General features: G+C 38.5%; 1 protein-coding gene across 1 annotated transcript in view; it reads right to left on the reverse strand.

The window, feature by feature from the left end:
* Positions 1-24,109, reverse strand: part of DLGAP1 (DLG associated protein 1) — an 812,994-nt gene that overhangs the window by 413,248 nt on the left and 375,637 nt on the right. The gene's annotated exons all lie outside the window — the stretch shown is intronic.

Below are 24,109 nucleotides of genomic sequence, written 5' to 3' on the forward strand. Positions count from 1 at the left end.
TTGGACACCTGGGTGGCTCAACTGGTTAAGGATCTGCCTTCAGCTCAGGTCATGATCTCATGGTCCTGGGATCGAGTCCTGCATGGGCCACTCTGCTCAGTGGGGTGTCTGCTTCTCCCTTTCACTCTCCCACTGTGCACTCTCTCTCAAATAAATAAAATCTTAAAAAAAAAATAAAGCAAACAATCATTAACTGGTCCAGCAGAGTATTTTCAGTTGGCTCATCTAACGACTCAGCTTTCTGGTGTAGCGCATTATGTTTTCAGTAGGATTATTTGTACAGTTGAGCCCTGAACAATGTAAGGATTAGGAGCATCAGCTCTGTGTGCAGTGGAAAATCTGCATTTAACTGTTGACTCCCCAAAATAGCCTACCAGAAAACTCACCAATAACATCAACAATTAACACATATTTTGTAGAGCTGTTATATATTCTATTCTTACAATAAAGTAGTGAAGAGAAAATCAGAAAGGAGAGAAAATATATTTACAGTACTATCCTATATTTACTGATACCATGTTATATCATCTGCTTAAAAGATGAATATGTCAGTACCTACTCAATATTGTCTTATATAATACAACACACTGACAATCTGAATTACCAACACTAGACATCAATAACAAAAAGATAATGTGAATTCATGTTTATTTGTAGGAATAATGATGCAAGTGCTGATAATGAAGCAGCAGCAATATGACTGCTTAACGGCGAGCATCTGATAAGCAGTGGAAATTCTGGTAACCAGAAATACAGTACTGCTCTGGCTACTAACACAGATGATGGAAACAACAGAGAGGACTGTGAAGAATGGTTGATAGGTGATCCCCTATGGCTTTTCTTGTCTTAGGTTGGGTTCTCTGGAGACAGACTCTGAGATGGGGATTTGAGAACTGGAGAGTCGGTGGGGGGGGGGGGTGCACTGGGGAAAACCACCACTGAAGTAGCCAGGGAAGAAGGATTGGGTGAGGAAGGAAAATGCTGAACTTTGGAGTGGGATGGCCCTTTGGAATTTTCCGCAATTAAGGAAAGGGGCTGGGCCTTTGTATCCCCATCACTGACCAGGCATTGGACGTGGACTGCCCTGGAAAGGAGGGCAGTGAGGCTGGTGCTTTCAGTCAAAGGCGATTCCCCAGAAGGGATGTGGCTGAGAGGCATCATGCCAACACTCCCACCATGGAGTGGAATAAAGACCTTGGTTCTAAAGGGGTATTTGGATGGCTCATTATAGCATCCATTAAAACTAGCAAGTTTGTCTATTTTTATTTAAAACTGGCAAGTTTAACAATATATTTAAGAAAGAGTAATTGACATAATTTGTATATAAGGGACACTTAATAAATATTTGTTGAATGAAGAGTGGTTATTATGAGGGAAGAATGATAAGCAATGGATTTAAATTTCATCAGAAGGGAGTTAAACAAGGCTACAGGAAAATACAGAATTATAACAGACCATGTAGAAACCCGAAGAACTTCTAGCTCAGATATCTGTATTGTGACTCTGTCACTTCATTAAATCATTAAAATGATTCCCTTGGGGGGAAAGTAGAAGGAAGAGTTCCAAAAGGGACTCTGATGTAGAGAATCAAGGTTTAAGTGAGCCCCCCTCTGCCATACTGTAAAATAACGATTATTCCACTATGTGAGTCTGATAGGAAATTTCACATCTTTAAAATCCAGTCTTTTAAAAAAATTAACATATAATGTATTATTTTCCTCAGGGGTACATGTCTGTGAATCATCAGGTTTACGCATTTCCCAGCACTCATCATAGCACATACCCTCCCCAGTGTCCATTACTCAGCCACCCAATCCCTACCTCCCCACCTTTAAAATTCAGTCTTTTGTGAAGCAGCAGAGTGAAGTGAAAAGCATCATTGAGTCTTTCCAAAATTAATGACTCTTTTTGCGTGGAGCCCTTTTCAACTAACATAATCATCACCTAAAGTTCCTTTTGAAGGTCATTTTTGAGCACAATCTAATGATCTAGCACTTTCCTCTGAGTGTCAGGACCCCCTCACCCAGCAGCCAGCAATTTAATCACCAAGACATTTCCCCAACATGACACATTCCTGCATTAGATAATGCCCCTTACTTTACCCAACATCCACCTTAGAAAAAGAAAAAGAAAAAAAGGATGAAAATAAGATGCTTGCACTGAAGTTCTATCCACGGACTTACATGGGAACTGCAAAGATGCTTCACCTTTTCTCAGGAGTCTTCAAACTAAAGCAGATTGTTTAACAGTCCACAAGCATTTCTGTGGCTCAAGATTTATCCAGTGAAAGACTTAAATACAATTTATTAACTATCTTTAAGCTATCATGACACTCCCCCAAATGCATAAGTTCAATGTGCTAACTAAAAATTTTCAATTATGACTCACCAATCTGTTCCTATGAAGATTAAATCATTTTTATGGAGATCCACCAAGCTCCTGGCATCTCCAAGTATTTTAAAAGAATCCCAATATTTCAAATAAGCTATTTTTAAAAAATGTAAACATATTAAATGTATTTAGAACTGATTTCTGTGTGAGAGCAACTCGTTTCTTCAAATAAGAAATGCTTTTAATTTTATTATGTAAAATGGGTATTTTTCAGACATGCCTGTTTAACTCTTCAGTTCAAAATATTTGGGGAAGAATATTCTGTCTACAAGTACAAACCTAACTTTTTGGCCGCCTCATGAATTAGTTTATATTAGCTTAAAGGATAATCAGGTCTCTTCCTGGCATTTTTACACTATATATGTGTAATTAAAGAAGATGCTTCTATCTTGCAGGACTGACCAGGTAGCCAGGATCCCTGATTATGTCTGTGCAGGGGATCTAGGACAGGAGACCCACGGGAACCCACCTGCACACCCACCAACATGCATGTGCCTCTCCCCCCAAAGCCTGACTTTCTGCCAAAGTAAATTATATACCATTTGTTTTTAAGATTAGCTCTTCTCATGGTCCCTGTTAAAATATTCCTAAACAGGGTATCATTAAAGTGATGGGGGAAGGCAGAGGCACAGTAATAGGTCTGTTTCCTGCATTAGAGGAAAGAAGTGCTTAATTTTGCCAAGACACAGGTCTGATGCATGAATCAGCCCTGAAAGAAATTTAGAATAATCCAAAGTAATGCAAAAGTAATAATGGAAAACTTAACATTATTTTTTACAGATACTAACAAGGCACACAATACAATTTTTTTTTAAAGCTAGGGATAAAAGATAATTGTTGATACAGCAATGTGACTTCACTTCACAATTTTGTTGATTTTTTTACCTTTCCTATTACTGCCAGTAATCTGCACTCTATTTTCAAGTGTGAGAATGATAAAGTCTTAAAATAGGCCCATTCCTTTTTTTTTTTCTTTTTCTTTTTCAGCATTAATGGAGTTATTGTGTGGCTAAACCTTGCTCTGAGTCCAGCTTCAGTCTAAAGGAAGAAAAGAACCTGGATTCCTAGACTGAAAGATTTTAAAGGTAATATAAATCAGGGCCCAAACAATAGCACTGTTCACCAGTTGCAGGGTGGTGATGATGAGCCCCTTATCTGCAGGACTGAGTGCTACTGATACAACCCTCACTGTTTACTTAATGGAAAAACCTCTCTCGTGTTCAGATTTGTCCCAAGGCTTCACCACAAGAATATTACTTCTTTTGAAAGTATGAGTTTGTTCATTCTACACACTTGCCTATGGTGTCATGCCCCATCCTGTGCTGGGGCAGGGGACCCTGGCATGAAGTAGGAACACTGTCGATCCTCAACTACTGTGGCTGCAGCCAGTTTTTATGGCCTTTGCTTTCCCCAAGTGAGAATGCCCAACCCTTGAAACCATGGGAACTTGACTGTGTGTGTGAGGTTCAAGCCCAGCTTTCATGAAGGCTCTTGAATAGAGCTGGTGTTTCTATTGTTGTTTTTCAAATGTTCTTAATTTTGTTTTTCTCAACTTTTAAAGTTTTAATTTTTTAAAATATGCACCTTGGATAAGCGAGTTTAAGACGGTCATAGACTTGAATTTACAACATGACCAATCCACAAAATGCCCTTTTATATATTTCCCTGCAGTTCAACTTCTTTCTCTATTATCGGTGGTCATTAATCACACCCCCTTCCCACTTAGACCATTTTTTGATATATTTAAAGTATGTTCTTTTCTTCTACTTTTACACACACACACACACACACACACACAGAAGCTCTGAACAATTTTGGCACAGAGTATGTTTAATTTCCATAAATGATACTGTGGTATAAATATCTTTCAAACTTTTTCCACTTAATGTGGTTTTTAGAGATCTTCTCATGTTACTGCAACATCTAAGTTACTGGCTTTATACTCCATAATATGCCAGCCTATTTGTACACTGGTAACTTTACCAATGATAGCAGCTGTCAGGAGTATCACTAAACTTTTTCCTTGAGTACCTGATTAATTGAAAAACTATCCCAAAGCACAATGGCTTGTGTGTGCATGATTGTTAGAAGTGTACATACTTAATTTCAATAAATTCAGTGAAATTCTTTTCCCAAATAACTTCATTAGGATCTCCCATTTTTCTTTATCTTCACCAGCATTTGGTATTGCATGACTTTTTAGTTTCCATCAGTGTTATGATTATAGATCAGCATTTTACTGGTGGCTTAATTAGTATTTTCTTGATTTCTATACAGTTTGACCGTCCCTTAATAATTATTACCCTTTTAAGGTTTTCTTTCCGTGAACTGCCTATTCAGAAACATTGCCCATTTACCATTTTGCTTTTTTCACTTTGTAGGAGGAAGACTGACATAATGGAGTCTACCAAGAATATTATCCAATTTTTCCTTTTTAAAATGTGTTACGTAGAAAATTTTTTCTTTAAGACTTTAATACTAGGAAAGCTATACAACTCTCCTCGTGAACTTTTTGCCATGGCTTTTAGCCACTTAATATGTAGTCACAGCTTCCTATATCCTTTCAGTGAGTGTACTTGTATTCTCGTATTTTCTTTGTACCCAGTTTATTTCAGTGTTATTGCCTTCTTTGTTTCTTGTCATAACCTAACTCAAAAAAATGTCCTGAAAGAGTCAGGCAGAAGGTAATCAATACATTTATTTTTGAAAAATGTACTGGTTTAATTGTTATCCGTCCTATGACAGAGTATGTTCTGACTCATGTGGAATGACAAGAGGCTATTAGAATTATAAGGCTCTGGAGAGCATCTGGTTCCAACACCCATTTTAGGTAGGAGAGAGAGGATGGTAGAGGTCATCTGATATTGTTAAGGCTGTACAGGTAGGGACAAAACAGGAAAAGCCTAGCACCGCATGTGGTTTTCATTTATCAAATTATTTTTTAAAATTATTTTGCTTTTTATGCTTAATAGAAAAGGTGCAAAAATAGGGACAAATGTTCATGTGTATGTACAGATTTGTGAAAGTGTGTATTTTGTAAAACTCGTGAGTTTGTTTTTTGTTTTTTTTTTTTTTACCTTTTGGCATTTATCTCTATGTAATTGTGCTGAGGTTTCTGATCTTGTACCTCTACCATCTTTCAAAAGCTTTTTACAAATTTTAAATCTAATCTAGAAATGTAAAATTACAAGTCATGCTTTGGAAGTTGTATTTATTTATTTGGGAAGTTAGATTTAAATTCCTCTCTTTGGTAATCTCTGAGATAGTCCGTATATAAAAATATCATCCTACTTGGTACTTATTTGGGTGTTGGCTTTGTTCTTAAATCACACACTGATTACTCCTTTTCTAGATTAAATATCTGCATCAGGAAGATTCTTGCTCAATTTTAGGACTGGAAGGGAAAGTTGGGGTTGAGTCTGAAGCTTCCGATGATGGAGCCCTGACTTCCTGTCCCTGTGGAGCCCCAGCTTCTCTGATAAGGCTGGAGCAGACAGGAAACAACACAGCTGGGCAGGCTTCCACTATTTCAGACTGGATCAAGTGAATATCACCCCTGGCAATGGCGACACTAAGGTTTCTCACTAAGCTATTTGCTTCTGTATTCACCGAGATGAGAAAAGGAATTTGTCCAACTCTTCTCTGGCTCCGAATGCTTGGCACAGAAGCCACACAGCCATCATGTTCACATGTCCTTGGCCAAATCATCTCATGTGGCCACAGCTAACTCAGGGCAGCTAGAGGAGTAAAATACTTTACGTACTGGAAAGGGGAGACTAGAATTTGATCAAGAGTACACCACTGATGATCACACTCTGAAATTCTCACCATTGGTGGTTTGAGGATGACAGTGTCCTCCGTCCTCACAGAGTACAGCTGTGCCTTATCATGGAGCATGCAGGGCAGATCTGGATATGGAAGAAGGTGATGGGTTTGACTGGGGGCTCTAGTGTCTGAGACCCAGACGGCTGAGCCATGAGACTATAATCAAGGAATAAAACAGAAACCAAGAGTGGGGTATTCAGTGCTACTGAGTTATCAATGTGAAAGGACCAGGCAGAGAGAGAGACACACACAAACACTGGGCAAACTGGATGAGATCACCACCTAACCCACCTGCTTTCCTGTGCTCCACAATTACTTCTTGTGCACTAATAAGCAGTACAATTCTAGGGTTTAGAGACTTAGCAGTGAATAAGACAACCAGAGGGAAAATGACAGAAAAGACATCTGAGGCCTGGAGTATGTATGGGGAGACAGTGATGACCCCATCCAAAGTCAAGTGTGTGCCCTCTACATGGCACTGGGCATTTTATCCACACATCTCATTTGATATATGCAGGAACTTGGGTGAGTATTGCTGTTGTTACCAATGTGATAACAGTTCCACAGAGGGTAAAGTGACTGGCCTACGGTCACATAATTAGTTCAGGTCTTGGTTCTCTGACTCCAGAGGCCCTTTTCACTTTACTTTTAGACTGTGACATGGTCATTCCCAACAGAACACAAATAAAATAAAATAAAATAAAATAAAAGCTTCCTGAATTTAAATCTTTACTTTCTACCGATGGCATTTTGCACCCACGTCCAATTTAGAGCTGGCAATTACAAATGAACACAACTATATATAGAACATTAATCTAACCCTAACCTTATTCATTCATTCATGCATGCAGGCGTCCATTCATTCATTCGCTTATACATATAGGATAATCCTTGGATTCTTTACATGACCACTAAAATCTTCAAACTGACATTTTCAGTTACCAAGGAAATCAGTAGTATTTTTAGAAAACTGTTACTTTGATTTGAAACAATCTCTTGCTATGATTCAAGCAGTCCCATCCCTAAAATAGCCCAATACAGGCAGCCACAAGATGAGTAACTCTGAATCTGCTTCCTTGTTGTGGGAAGTGAGTCTTAGTGTCAAGAGAGTGCTTGCTCTTCCAGACTTTCTGCAGTGACAAGGTTAGGTCAAAACTCATTGTCAGGAGGCTCCTGGGTGGCTCAGTGCGTTAAAGCCTCTGCCTTAGGCTCAGGTCATGATTTCAGGGTCCTGGGATTGAGCCTCACATCTGGCTCTCTGCTCAGCAGGGAGCCTGCTTCCTCCTCTCTCTGCCTACTTGTGATCTCTGTCTGTCAAATAAATAAAATCTTAAAAAAAAAAACCAAACAACAGCAACAACAAACTCACTGTCAGGTCCGTGTGGCTTCAACAGTGCTTCTGTTTTATAAAAGGCAAAGATGGTTCTCAAAGTGATTCCTCTTGACCTCTATCACCCTCCGCCCCACAAAAAGATGTACACACATCAATTAGCTTAAGATGAATTCTGCCTAACAAATGCTAGGGTAAGGCTTCTAAATTGTTGAAAAATATTCTAAGGGTGAGTTGGTGGCTTTTGGCTAAAAGAGTTACACAACGGCCCTAGCCATCTCACTTTGAGGTGTCCAGATTCTCACAAGCCATTCTGAACAGGAAGTAAAGAAGATTAAGTGTGCCACACCAAGAAAATAATGAAGCCAAATCTACTTTCCTGAGTTTGCAAGTTTTTGAGTTTTTCAGGGTAAAATACTTAATCTACTGGGTAATAAATACTTAGGGGTTGAGTATTACCAGAAGGTTAAAAAAAATGAAAGAGAATAGTTGAGAGAATAAGAATTTCTGAGTCTATACATCATCTAGAGGAAGGAGCTCTGATTTTCTGGTGGTTCAGATGGAAAAAGCACCAGGAGATCATACCATACTCTTCTAGTTCAACTGTTATCCAATTAGAAGTGCCTATTGCCCTATTTCTGATTCTGTGGTTACAGAGTGACTTTCTGGGATATGATACAGACCAGTCAGTGAAACTATCTCTTAGGAAAGGGATGCAAACATCTTTTCCTTGATCTTAGTCCTAGAATAGCCCACAAAATACATGTATCACTTCACATTTGGTCTCAGGAGTCTGAGAATTTTGTTACTTCCCAGGGCATCATTATTAATAATAATAACTGTCATTAAGATATGAATTGTAGGGGTGGCTCAGCCACAGGGAGACTCAGCCTGAAATAGCTTGCTGCCTAAGCAGTGTGGAAGCATAGCGTGCCTCAGGTGTACAGACTTGTTTCCTGGGTCCATCCCAATTCTACTGCAACCTCACTGTTACTCTTGGGTTTAACACCAAAGGCATATTATATCAGTGCCATCTGGCTAGATAAGGGAAGTCAGAATGCTCTCTTTGGGAGAGGTATGAAGATTTTACTATGCATTGACTGTATGACTTCTCTGAGGCTGAGTTCCCTGTTTAAATATAAGAATAACAATATACTGTATTAAGGTTAAATGAAATGGATATTTTAGGATTCCTAGATGGCTCAGTTGGTTGAGTGCCTGCCTTTGGTCAGGAATGGTCCCAGGGTCCAGGTTCCCTGCTCAGTGAGGAGCCCGATTCTCCCTCTGCCTGCAACTCCTCCTACTTGTGCTCTCTGACAAATAAATAAATACAATCTAAAAAGAAAAAAAAAAAAAAGGAAGAAATGATGTATTTAACTTTGTAGCCCAGAATATGGAGCACAGTAAGTATTCAAAAGAGTTAGTTCCCTCATACTCCCTCCCTTCTCCATGGGGTCATCAGCAGGACTCTAAGACCTGATCTTTACTGCCCCCCTGTTTGCACTCACAGACTTTTGTCCCATATTTTTCCTTAAGATCTTTTTTCCAGTTTATCTCTTAACTCAGGCAAAAGATCCAACAGCATAGCATCCCATGATGGAAACCAAAACGGCCCCTCAAGCAAGAAGGATGGTCTAGACAAAGAGTTCAGTGGCCCAGACCACCCAGACCAGTTGGCACTCATGCCTGCACAGACCACAGAGTGACCCATAGAGTGACCGACATTTACCTGACCTCATTATGAGAGTGAAACGCTCACCCCCCCTTCAAGGAGGAACACAAGCCTCATTTCCATAAGGTACAGTGTATATACAGCCATGTTTCCCTAAGTTACCTGTGTGACCTTACGGGTCCCTCTACAAATGGTGACAAAGAGATGGTTTCCTGTATATATACTTGCTTTGGGTGAACTCTGGTGGTGTCACAGAGGAAAAATTTCCTCTGTCCTTCAAGCTGGAATTAAATTGATATGAGACACATTACAGGAGAAAATCAAACTTAATGTTAAATATTCATTCTAACCCTAAATAAAAGGGAGTCACAGCTTTGGAAGTAACTCCATGTGATTTCCTTCTTTGCTGCAAATAAACTTTCCTTTATGTGACACTCATCTGATGTAGTTTCTACCTGTGACTCACCAAGGAATGAAACCACATTAGTTCAGTTAAATAGGAGGAGGTAAGTTGTACAGTTTGTGTTAATACAGATTCACTTGTTATGTAAAATTTTAATTGATTTGAGATCAACTTAGCCTATCATTGTTGGGAAAACACCTGGCAAAATACAAAACACACCTCAGTTTAGGGTGACAAAAGTAATTTACTTTCCAGGTTAGCAGCATTGGGCAGAGCATGAGCAATAAATGACCTTGAATCTCATTCATTTCACTTAGAGCTGAACTTGCAAACTATTCTTTGTGGTGCCTTCCTAATGCTTTTGCTTACGTAGTAGCACGTGATGACCATGCCTTCCCTAAATGGCTCTTGATAAGCTAATCTGTTTCAGTCTGATCTGGTTCAATAAAAATGGAAAAAAAAGTCATTTCCATCTGGAGAAGAAGAAAGTGTGCCTCTTTCCTAGAAACAGCTGTAAACTGGAACCAAATATAAAAATTTAGAAATTAACCCAAAGCAGCTGAGAAGATTCTAAAAATATAGCTCTTCCTTTCCCTTATGAAATGCTATCCATGCAGACTGTCTAAGGCCTGTGGATTTTTAACCATCGTGGGAGCTCAGGGCAGGCCACCTCAACACAGGCCACTTTGGCATGAACATTATTGTCACCGAAAAGCAATTAAACCCCAGCAGATTCAGGAAAAGCTCTCTACCTCACCCCCAACTGCCTGCTTGTATCAGAAAGAGAGCTAACAACAGAGATTCTACTTTACCTAAGAACTCTAAGTAATAGGACAACCTTTATTTTCCACATACCTCCTTGCTCCTGGTCATTTTCCGCCTTGTATCCTCAGACTCCTACTTCTCTCCTTAGCTCATATAGTCTGTCTTTGGAATCTCCATGTCTCTGTGGATTCCCCGTACCTACAGCATTAAGTTTGCTTTTCTCCTGTAATGTGTCTCATATCAATTTAATTCCAGCTTGAAGGGCAGAGGAAATTTTTCCTCTGTGACACCACCAGAGTTCACCCAAAGCAAGTAAATATACAGGAAACCATCTCTTTGTGTTGACATACATATCTATTCCTTTTGTGTTTCTATGCAGTTTTTTTTTTTAAGGAAATGTAAAAAAAAAAAAGCCCATGGCAAATCATAAATTTAACACAGTGAACATATTACCTTGCTCTCTTCTATGGAATGTCAGTCTCCTACTTGAATTCAACCTCCTATTTCAATTGGCAGCAAATAAATTATGATCAGATCTTGCAGAGTTTTAAAAAAAAATGCATGGACAGTGGGGCACCGGGGTGGCTCAGTCGGTTTAGCATCTGCCTTTGGCTCAGGTCATGATCCCCGAGTCCTGGGACTGAGCCCCACATCAGGCTCCCTGCTCACTGGAAAGTCTGCTTCTCTCTCTCTGCCCCTTCCCTCCTCTGTTCATGTGCACGTCCAAGTTCTCTCTCTTGCTTTCTCTCAGATAAATAAAATCTTAAAAAAAAAAAATGCAGACAGAGCACACCACAACACGTGTTGAAATGATGCATCATATCAAACTAAATAGGAACTTCAGTGAAATTCTTGGTGGCTCTAGTATATGAAAAGTGAAATTTTTTACTGTAGCACCCCTTCACACTTCTCGCTCGTATCATTCCCATCGATCAGTTTCAGGGAATGAGATATTGGGTGTAATTTTGTTTTCCAGATTACTGAGGTTTAACATTTAAGGACTGAACCCTTTTACTGTAAGCGTTTGTGAAGGAGAGTTTTCTTGAATGCACTGTGTATTTTTATGCCTCATGGAATAAATATACCAAATGCCATCTAACCTCTTAAGGACTCCGTTATTAGCAAATAGAGTACGTAAGAAACTCAGACATGATTTCATTCCCCAGGCTCATGCCATATTTTATACCTGAACTTCAAGATGCTGAGTGACTTGCTAACAGACACCTAGATACATTCCACAAGGGCTCACCTTAAAATCTAGGCTAAACTGGAGTTTCATTGCTCTTTTTTGCACAAGGTCATTCCCATTTCTGTTGGCACTTGTCACTTCCCTTGCTATGCATTTCTTCCCTTAGATTCACACATGCCTCATTCTATCACCTATTTAAGGTTTTACCCAACTGTCCCCTTTACAGTAAGGTCCTCACTCATGGCCCTATTGAAACGTGTAACCCTCCATCTGCCTGGCATTGCTCTCACTGATTTATTTTTTCTCTGTTGCATCTATCACCTTTTAACCTTACTTACATGGGGTCTACTTAATTTTCGTCATTGTCTTTCTCCTCACACTAGAATACAGACTCTGTGAAGAAAAGTTTCTTGTCTGTTTTGGTCATGACTGTATCCCCAGTGGTAGAACAGTGCCTAGCAAATAATAGGGGCTTGGTGAATATTCATTAAAGAAACCACTGGTCTGGATGATTAAACTCCACAGAAGTTTGATTTCTGAATAAGCCAGGTGCTATCATGTTAATAACATGGGTATTTCTGGCCTGTTTCGATGTTGGTAGAGAAGGTTAAAAAATTACTTATTGGGGCGCCTGGGTGGCTTAGTGGGTTAAGCCACTGCCTTTGGCTCAGGTCATGATCCCAGGGTCCTGGGATCGAGTTCCGAATCAGGCTCTCTGCTCAGCAGGGAGCCTGTTTCCTCCTCCTCTCTCTCTGCCTGCCTCTCTGCCTACTTGTGATCTCTGTCAAATAAATAAATAAATTCTTAAAAAAAAAATTACTTGTTAAAGTAAGTCCTCTGGTTAAGAAACAACACCTAATGTTGAGTTTTAGCTGGTTAATCTGTAGCATAAAGTTGATTCCTTTATAGATGATATAATAAAATATATATTGCGCTTACAAATGTATTTGTACCAAACTTTTGAAAGCATCGATGACTGTAGCACCAGTGAAAACTAAATATTGAACTACGATGATGTCCTATCTACTGGGGCGCCTGGGTGGCTCAGTTGGTTAAGCATCTGCCTTCAGTTCAGGTCATGATCTCAGGGTCATGGGATCCCGCCCTGCATCAGGCTCCCTGTTCTCCCCTCCTCCCCCTGCTCATGCTCCTGCCCTCCCCGCCACCCACCACAACCCACCCCCCCACCCCGCCGCCACCATCAAATAAATAAATAAAATCTTTAATAGAAAATAAAACAATGACCTACTTATGAAGACCCTAAGTATACCTAGCTGGTGCTTGGTCATTCTGTCCCAAAGTGGCCTTGCTTGTCCTCCAGGGAGCTCATGTTAAAGCTAGTTGATGGGAAGTCAACAGCAGTGTCTTAGAACCATTAATAAAACCCCTCAAGGTAGCTGGGGAGTTTAAAGCATTCTCTTCAGTAGGGTACATCAAAGAGCTTCACAACAGTGAATTTCAAAGACAGGTGAGTCTTTGAGGACTCTGTCTAAAAATGATGAAAATTATAATGAATGTTAAAAAGTTCTCTGCAGCTTTATAGTAAGAGGTAATTGGCAGGAACCTAAGGTTTAACAGTAAGGAAATAAGTAAACTGCTGAATGGAAGATGTTGTTTCAGTGAAAAAGTTGACTCTGAGAACACAGAGCAACTTAGAAAAGTTTAGGAAATACTACTCGATTCTTTCCATGTCAGAAACCACATGTGGTGACTGAGACCATGTAAAACCATGTGTGTGGACAAACGAGTGTGGCATTATGAGTAATAAGCAAAATAACTTATTTTCTCTCTTTTCCCAGGTTTGAAACATCATGTTATAACTCATAAAATCAAGTATTGACTATTGAGCAAAAGTGATAGCAGTTTACCTGCGGTAACTAAGGAAAAGTCAGTTCAGATGGGAGGCAATTACTGATGTTTTCAGACTAACATTCAAAAGGGATTTCCCAAATTATGTCTTCATGCTTTTCCAGATAGTAATAGCTGTGCCATCCCCCCCACAAAAAGGAATGTGAGGTTAAACAAGATTTGCTCCTATTGAAGCTTTATGATACAATAATTTGAGGCTCTAAAAATTTCTGTAGTAAAATAAACAGTTCAATTACACTTTATTTTTTACCCAAATTATTTGACCAAGTGCCATTTTTTCCTAGTCCACCAATGGATATCCTGAGAAAGACCACTGTTCTACAGAGCTATCTTGGTTTTTCTATAGTGAAGCTTTGAGCCTAAGGAAAAATAGAGGAAAACAAGGGGAAAAAAAAAAGTTGAGTAACCGGGTCCAAGTTGCTTTATCTCGGAAAGCTGTCTGAGGGAGACGAACCGTGCGTCTAACTGCTGAATCAGGAGGTAAAAAGGAAACTTCTCTCCAAAAATAGAAGCTGCCTGGCTCAGTTGGTAGAATATGTAACTCTTGATCTCGAGGTTGTAGGTTTGAGCCACGCACTGGGCACAGAGCTTACTTAAAAAAAATAAAATCTTAAAAAAAAAAATAGAAGCAGCTAAATTAAAGTCTGTCCATAAAGACCTTTATAGCAGGCCTGAGTCCATTGCATAGGGAGATGAGCCCAAGTCTTAGGGATTATAGAATGGAGTTAAGAACTACTAGGAAGTTTCCAGAACCCAGGTACTGGGTTATTAATTTTCTTAGGGATTGCTCCCAAGAGGTTCTTCCCTCCCTCCTTTTGCTTGCCCCTCTCTCTGCCTTTCTCAGTAAGCTGCTTGATGACAGCAACTATTATTATTACCTTTGTATCCACAATTGGTGCTGAATTAATGCACACTGAATTAAGAGAAAGAGTGAATGAATGAATGAATGATTGAATGTTCTTGTGCTCTACAGAATGTTGGAACCAATGAACTCAAATTATTTCCAAGGGTAGCTCTTCAATAAAAGGTTCTAAATCACCTTTCTATATTTCCTACATTTCCAGATTAGAAAGTACTAGAAGAATAATTTTCAACCTTTCCCTTTATAACTTAATAATTTTCTAACCATTGGATCACTGTTCATTGTGATTAGTTTAAAATTCGTATTTATTTTTAATTTCATAATACTGGATATTATAAAACATTTAGACATTTTAAAAAAAGCTAACTCCTCTCCTAACTATCAACAGCTAGTATGGAGACCTTATAGTTGGTTAAGCACAGAAGATCATGGGTTTTTTTGAGGTCTATTTTAGAAAAATATGGATTACTTAAAATTGTTTTCAGTAACTGCAGAGTGTTCCATAAAATGGCTATAACATAAGAAATTTAATTTCCCCCTACTGGTAGACATTTAGGATGTTACCAAGATTTACTATTATATGAGAAATACAGCAACAAACATCCTTCCATCCTAGATCAGATATTGAGAAACAAAACTGTTTAATCATAAACTTTAAGACAGAAATACTGGCAAATTGTCAATCAAAAAAATGCTCACCAAATCTACATTCCTACCAGCAATGTCAAGCATATGTATTTTCTGTATATGTGCCAAAATATTTTTTCCTTTGTACCAAAATATTTTTATTATCAAATTTAATTTGTTTCTAATTATTTCAGTGAAAAAATGGTATCATATTTTGTCCTTTCCTGATCAGTACTGAAGATTAGCAACTTCCATGTAGTATTTGTCACTGGATTAATTTTAGCCAGTCTAAGAAAAGATAGAACAGAGATGCCTGGGTGGCTCCGTGGGTTAAGCATCTGCCTTTGGCTCATGTCATGATCCCAGGGTCCTGGGATGGAGCCCACATCTGCTTCTTCCTCTCCCCTCTGTGCTCTCTCTCTCTCTCTCAAATAAATGAAAAGTAAAATCTTTTTTAAAAATAAGAAAAATAAAAAGACAATCCCAAACGGGTCATTGCTCTGAATTATCTAGCCTTGTTACAAATTATTGGAAGCGAAACTGTACCTTTGAATTAGTCACGGACATACAATTGTCTGATCTTCATGTGGCTCCCCAAAAGATCTGTAGCATTACGTGTTTTATAATCTCCTTCAGCAGGGGGCTGCAATGGTCACCACATTTATAACCGAGGTGGTCACTTTTCTGGACAAACAGTTCTTACTTCAAGGAAACATCACTTTTTGTGCTTTGTAATGTCCTTCACTAACAGTAGCTTCCTGAGGACAGACATTTTTATAATTCTGTAGCCTTTGCAGCTAACACAGTGTTAGCTACACAGCAACAAATGTATTATAATTGTAATGGATTTAACAAGCTGGTCTTATTTCCCCCACACTAAACTCTAATTCTGCCATCATTTGGGGATAAAAAAAAGAAAAGAATAAAGAAATGACAGAATCTTCTTATGCCACGAGGTAGCATACTCACAATGACAAGCAGGAAAGACTATGGGTGATCAAATGATAAAAAATTATCCATTGGGTTATCTGATGATAATGGCATGTAAAAATTTCTCTTTTTTATAAGAAAAACTAAATGGTACAGACAGTGCTTAGGTAAAAGAACTACCAGAGACAAAGACATTAGTTAGAGTACTTTAAATATACACCACACCCACACCCACAAACACACACACCCTCAATAGCAATCCCAAGACATACTGTTGAATATTTTTTGAACTCAACTTTTTGGAAAATGGATTAGTAAGGTAAGAAAAGTGATACAGAAAGAAACTTACAGCTCTTCTTAATTATTCTCAAACTATATTCAGCATGAACAATCCTTTTTTTTTTTTTTTAAAGAAATGGGTTTGCTTTTCAGTAAAAGATCATTAACAAGGAGAATGCAAATTCCATTGTATGCCAACCTAATGCTTAGACTCTGAAGTAGTTCATTTTCCTTTTTATTTTCTGTCAAAGTAACTTTCAATTAGTAAAGCATAAGAAAAATTTACTGGATATCACTCATTCACTGATTTGAGGAAAATAAATGAGATAATTTCAGATTGAGGAAAAATTGTCTTAAGGTATTTTTGGAAAACTGTATTTTACTGTGTGATTTAACTTGAAATTCTTTCAATCTCCATCACTCACAAAAAAAAACCTTCCTGAATTTCTTAATCATGTGAAGAAAAGCTTTTACTGAGAATCATGAGATTGTGTTCCTATCAGGGCTCTGACACTAAATATCTGTGTGTCACTGATAGAATTTATGTGATTGTTTTTCTGTACTTTTGTGTCTCATTGAGTAAAACAATGACTTTGGCTAGACTAAGAGATGCAATCTCAATTTCCTTGAATTGTCTTCCAAAATTAAGATTTATTTTAGAGGTTTTTATATGAAAGTAAATATTGCAAGTATTTCTTGAAGTCCTGAGTTATTTGGCACCATGAGTCCATGGGTCCTACATTTTAACCACCAGCACACCTGTCCACCTATGGAGTATGGACATCTCAGTTCACCTAAGCCTCACCTGGCCTGTTCCATTTATTTATATTTGTCTGCTATAGACCCTATACTCATTCAGTGTCAGCTAAAGGCTGGACAAAAGTCTACGAAGATTTTTATGTTCTAAAATCCAAAAGGTTGAGGACACAAAGGACTTACTGGTACAATATCCCGAAAGACTCAGCTTAAGGTGTCAAAATTGACTCAACAGCTTCATGTCTCCTTCCTCTTTCTCACAGACACTCAGTTACAGGGTTCTTTGGAAGACTTCTGCCTTTGACCTACGCAAATGCCTCTCAGGTCTCTCCAAGCTTTACCTTTCCTGTCTATTCTGTAGGGATCAAGGGCAGGATGCCCCAAGATGCACCACTTTGAGTTAAGAGCTGCAGGAAAAGCTCGCTTCCAATTCCTCAACTGCCTGAATTTACATTGCAAAGGAGAGCCTGTACCAAGAAGACAGTTAGTAACAGAGGCTCTCCTTTACCTGAGAAACTTATCTGCATAATAAGCAACCTTTGTTTTTAAAAACAATTCCTTTTACTTTCCTGCTATAGCCTTCCTCTACTTTGTATCTTCAGACTAGACCCATCTCCTTCACTCATATAAGCTTCCTGTTGCCTCGTCTTAGGAATTTTATGTCTGTATGGATTCCTTGTATGTACACCTATTAAATTTGTTTTTCCCCTACTAATCTGTCCCATGTCAACTTGATTCTAACTCCAGCTAGAAGGACCTTAAAGGGGAGAAGAAGGTCTTCCTCTGCAACAACTCAATCATTCTAACCTTAGCATCTTTTCATACTCTCTCCTCATTACCAGATTTTATTCCTCACCCTCCTGGTAGACTTGAAATTCTAGTAATCCTTTCTCTACTAGGTTGCTTTACTAAGGACAGGATTCTGGATTCCTTTTGGGTTACAATGGGACCAGTGTTGTCCAATTCTCCACTCAGGCACAGCTCCTAAAGACCCCAGCCTGTGGCAACCCACCAGTTTGCTGTCAAGGAGAATCACAGGACAGGATGGTGGAGCTAGCCACACAACTATCCTGAGGAGAAGGTCTACAGCCTCTTTACGGCATTTATTTTACAAAACTCTCCATTTTACATAAAAGATGCAGAAGCCTACAGAATTAAAGAATCTTCCTGGTTTCAAAGATTGACTTTGAATATAATTTTTTTTTTTAATCTTGACAAGAGACAAAAGGAAAACTTAAGCATTGAAAGCAGGGGAATAGCTTCAAAGGAAGCGAAAAGTCATTAGGTAAATAAAAGAATAGAGTGCGGGTAAAAATGAAAGAGGAAGGAGCCAGGCTGGGAGCTAACACAGCCTCCGCCATCTGATAACTACGCCTTTGTACCCACTTGGAGAATTTGTGACTCGTATTAGGTTTTGATAGGAATCTGTAAAATTCTGAACAGTTTTCATCAGCGCTTAAATAAAGCAAAGTGACTTGAAGAGGCTTAAAAACAGAAATTATCAGAGAGAAACAGCCTTACTATATTTGAGATGAAAGCCACTAGAAAGAATATTACCTGTCTTTAGACTCTATTAATCCTAGTCCTTACTCGGGCACTTTCAGCATGATCAGAGATACATACTTGAATAACACAAACCATTATTTTTTACCTACTAGTCACATGGTTACATAATATTTGCTATTTGCAGATTGGGAAATATGTTGGCTTTTAGAAGCCAGTTTTTAAGTTGAACTTCTATTAGCAGTATTTATACTCTACCATTATTTCCCATTTGTCTTTGTATGGAGCTTATCTCACATCCTTATGGTATTCTTTCCTAAATACCCCATATCACCTCAATATGTTGCAGTAGGCAGTTAGTTAGGCTTTCCCAGTGCACCCAGAGGCCAGGCGGCCTCAGGGCTAGCTATTAGGGATGGGGCAGTTAGAGACCTGTCCTGGTTGCACTCCCAGTCAAAGCCTAGAGAAGCTGGAGCAAGACCAAGAAGGTCAGAAACCCTGACCAAGTAAGGGAAAAAAGGCACAAACTCTGCTCCCCAATCCCTTTCCCAAATAATAAATACGCCACCCCCTCGTTAACAACCGTCAGTAAAAGATAGAGGCCTAAACCCCAGGGTGCACAGCTGTTATTTGAGTAGGCCTCCTCTCCGACCTCAAGCATGGACTCTCACTTCAATAAACTTTCCTACTTGCAAGATCAACCATTGCATCTGGTCTGTCCTTGAGCTCTTTCTTACAAGACCAGGAGCCTCCAGGGACGTCCCAGGGAGTGTGGGGTGGAGGCCTTAGGGCCTGGGATGGGGGTCGGGGCCCCAGTCTACCTGGAGACAAATATTGTGCTTATAATTGTAATGGGGATGAGACTATTTCTGTTTTCTACACGAATTTCCATTTAGCTGTCTTACTCCACTGAATTAAAATTTACTTTCTTTGCAATTACAGAGAAAAGAATACCTATTAAATTACAGGTTAGAAGGTATCTGAGTCAGTGGTAAAGATACTGAAATGCCATTAAGTGGAAGAATGTAAGCCAAGTGCTGTTTTGGGGGGTCTATTTCAGGTTTTAAGGCTCATGATGGAAAAAAAATGATTAAAAAATAAAAATCTTCAGGGGATGGAAAGACACAAAGAGTGGTCATTTACTCCACAGAAAATAATATCTCATATTAGATGAGGGGAGATCATGTACCTCTATCTCACTAGGTTCTGGGCTTTAGGAATGTTCCAGAAATAAATCTGTAGCACTGAGAACAACAGGAAATTGCCACTTAGACACTTCAAAAGCCTTCCTGCTGCCATAGAGCCACCTACTCAGTTGACACTGTATCAGCTAATGGTTTCTGCCTAAGGATTTGATTGTCTTCATCTCCAAGGGATCGCCTCTTTCCAAACCCATTACAGTCCACTAGCTAATCTGATTTCTAAAATGCAGCCCTCAGCTCTGTTGTCTCGAAAATTCTTAAGCATACGATCAGCCTAATTTGGGTGACAACTGATCCAATGTTTTCCATAGTTTGACAATTCATGTCCACTTTTCGACTCATATTACCTGGAAAACCTAAAGGCATTATGCATATGTCACTTGGAAAAGGTTTGTTTATCTTTCAGTCATGGAAAAGTAGGCCAGATACCTTTAAAGCTAGTAGCTTTCTTTGACAGCTTAAAAAATTTTAATATAATAATAAAGCTGATTAGATACTATGGTACACATCCAGTCCTTGATATGAGGTAATGCTGGAAGGAACACAGCTGGTTATCAGTTTAGGTGTCTTTTAAAAGCAGATGTGTTAAAACTCAAAGCAGGTGCAAGGAGAACATGCAAATTAATCTTGGCACAAGAGCACTGCGCTTGGAATTGCAGGAGTGTGGACAGACCCTACCCAGAGTTTAACTTCAGTTCTCCCTTATGCAAATGAACAAGCTAACATGAGTCTTGACATGAGACACAGGGAGAAAAAAAAATTGCTATAGTGGCCTCTCCCTCAAATTTTACAGTTCATTGAACTTGAGTAGATATTTTTTATTTCCACATCAGTATTTCCTTGTCAAGAACCCTTAGAAACTAGAGGGATGCCATCTCATAGACTCTTTACCTCCACCCTCCCCAAATGTGATTTGCATCACTGCACATCTTTGTTCTAAATACTTTTTTTCAAGAGGAATCTAAGATTGTCACATTAACACAAACAGTGTGCTTACTCTCTCAATACAGATTACACATTTAAAGCCTCAGCTGGGTACCATTCAATCCATTATGATTTAAAATCCGCACCCCCCTCCCCAGAACAGAGGGAGTTGTAAATTTCTTATGCTTTAGGATGAGACTGGGGCGGGGGGGGGGGGGGGGGGGGGAATCAAAATGAAACTAAGTACCAAAATAAAGCTCTATATAAGTAGTCACTAAAACAAAAGTGGCATTATTTTTTCTTCAGTATATTCTACCCTACAAACTCTGGTCACATTTTCCCTGTTAATATGGGCAGTTGTATGAAACTGCTTTTTCCTGATAACTTCCTTTGGGAATCCTGGAAATATAATCACGATTTCTGTCAGTTCATTACTAACAGATTGCACACAGTACAGTGCCACAAACTCTCCTTGTTTACTGAATTGTGAGAACTCATCATTGGCTGGTATTAAAATACTAGAAGGCAAAATTGTACTTGAGAAGAGAACAATAGCTGAGAAAAAAGGCAACAAGGTGTCATTTGTAAAATATTATATCCACCTGGTTAGAGGGATCTGAAACAATGTTTTAGGGTCAATTTGAAAAGTAAATTTCTCCAATTGTGGCTACAGACATTTTAAAATGTATATTCTTTTTAAGATTTTATTTATTTATTGGGGGGACAGTGAGAGAGACAGAGATGAGCAGTGAGGGAGATGAAGAAGCAGGCTCCCCACTGAGCATGGAGCTCATCTTTGGGCTAAATCTCAGGACCCTGGGATCCTGACATGAGCCAAAGGCAGATGCTTAACCCACTGAGCCACCCAGGTGCCACTATAATGTATATTCTTAATATGGATCTACAGATATAGAGTCTATGTTAGAATAATGGTCAGCATGTGAAAAAAAAAAAAAAAGCAGTGAGGGTGGTTTCCATTGTTTCAGTTCATTTCCAGAATGAAGGAATTTAACTTTCATTTGTATGCATTTTATGGAGACTTCCCTTTTAAACTTCTTAGACTTGGTGAAAGCCACACTAGCTGCAACATATTGTATCACTGCACCAAATATGAACATGACTTTTGGAAAGGCAGAAGCTCATCACTAAGCCAACTTTTTCTTTTATTCTGCATTTAGCCATTCCTTCTCTCTCTTGAAGGCTATTTAGCAAGGATAAGGTTTAACAGATGTCTGAAACTTTAGACAGAGCTTTTCAGATACAGAGAACAGAAGACTGAATTTACCCTTTCACGGGAGAGGCAAAAACATGGCTATCACATCCCTCAGTTTCTCCTGAAAGTCTTTCATTGTTAATTTTTCTCATTCTGATAACTCTAGATGCATAATTAAGCAACCCTAGCATAATTCCCCATAGACCTAAAGGATTTCTGGATTCTAAATTCTACAATTATAAAGAAGCAAATCAGGACCAGAGACTCGATAACAAATTTCAATCAACATTAAATAATGATATAAACATGGATTAACTCCAATTTATGATGCATACTCATTCAGCTAATTTTGGTTGTTGCCTTAGGCATTGATGGACACATCTCATATATGGTGCAGAAGGATGGGGGGACTGCAGCATGCTTCCTGAAGTCATTACCTAGGACGAGCTGCTATGTCTCTGTCTTCTCATGTCACCTGGTTTCGATTTGGCTGTGTTCACTATCAGTAGTCTTTGAGTTCCTGAATCCTTGCTGGCTTACTAAATTCCCTTTGGAAGATAGTTTGGTTGTGATTCAATATCAGGTTGTCCTACTTGAGCTCCAAATATATACCTGTTTATCACTTGGACTTTTGGACACTTGAATGCTTTTCTTTTCTTTTTTTTAAATGCTGGTTTATGTCATTTTTTTCAGTCGGTGTTGGTAACTTTGACTAACTGACTTTCATATGTACTCACATAAACACACACCTTTGACAGCATATGTATGGGTCGTCAGCCATGTATGTGGCTTATGAATAATTCATTTCATATTTCACAGTCAATTGTAGAAGCTTATAAAAGCATAACAGTAGAGGAAGAATGAAGAAAACTTACAGATAGTTCTGTTTAAAATTTTCTTTTCCTCCATTTTGAATCTTCTATTTTATAAAGTAGGTTTGTTTAATCTTTTGATCTTCTCATACTCTTTAATGAGCATTAAAATTGACCCAGAAAATGAGTGTGAAAAGAGAGGAAAGGAATACTTAAGGGTCTAGATGGTCCATAAATAGTAACTAATATTGACTGAATCATCAAGACACATACAGGAGATATTTTCAAAATATTTTATGCATTGTTTTTCCTCTTGAACATTCATTTTTCTTCCTCCTTTGCCTTCCTACCATTGAAGGTATGACAAACATGCACGAGTCTTTTAACTACCTGGAGTATAACTCTTCAAATGTAAAGTAGTAATGGCAATAATACTAATTACTTATTTGTCAAGATAGCTAAATAATAACAAGAGAAGCAATGACAAAATAGTAGGAACCACTATATTAACCACATGCTATTTTTCATGCATTTGATATTTCAACCTTAGACTTAAACTGTACCTGAAATCTCTTTGTATAATGCTACAAACATTAATTGTAATTATTATTAGAAATAGACTAGTTTTGAGTTAGCATAATAAATTCACATGTTGTGACATAAAAAAGATTTGGAAAAATGTCTTCCTTCATCTTAGCTCCTTTCCACCCATCTAGACAAGAGCTTTATATTTAATAACTCTTGGCTGGGCAAGTGAGTACCCATAACTGTTTCCTAAAGACCTTTTAGAATAATATGCCTTTCAGAACAACTATAGCATAATGGATAACAGCTCATACTCTCTGGGCTCAAACTGCAAGCTACTACTAGCCATCTGTGTGACCTTGAACAAGTGCCTTAACCTCTGTGTGCCTCAGGTTCCTCATCTATCAATTGTTGGCAGTAATATTCTCATATGTGATTGTAAGGATTAAGTAAGTTAGTATATATAAAGAGCCTAGACCAGTGTGCCAATAAGCAGTCACTAGATATTGGCTACCGTAATTATAGTCGTTATAAACTGAACTTGGATTTTACATGTAATCAACTAATCTCCAACAAAGGTGCCAAGAATACATAATGGAGAAAGGATAATCTCTTCAACAAATGATGTTGGGAAAAGTGGATATTCATATATAACAGAAAAAATTGGACCCCTTTCTTACACCATTCACAAAAATCAACTCAAAATGGAAGAAAGACTTAAACATGAGACCTGAAACTATAAAACTCTTAGGAGAAAACAGCGGGGTGGGGGGAGGGAAGTTTCAAGTCTTAGCAATGACTTCATGGATAGGACATCAAAAGCACAAGAAACAAAAGCAAAAACAAGGGGTACTGCATTGAACTGAAAAGCTTCTGCACAGGAAAAGAAACAACCATCAGAGTGAAAAGGCAACCTATAGAATGGCAGAAAATATTTGCATGAATCTGGCTGGGGGTTAATCTCCAAAATATGTGAGGAACTCATACGACTCAGTACTAAAACCACTAACAAAAACCTCCTAATAACCCAAT

This window comes from Mustela nivalis (genome assembly GCF_964662115.1).
Source record: "Mustela nivalis genome assembly, chromosome: 14".
NCBI classification, from domain to species: domain Eukaryota; kingdom Metazoa; phylum Chordata; class Mammalia; order Carnivora; family Mustelidae; genus Mustela; species Mustela nivalis.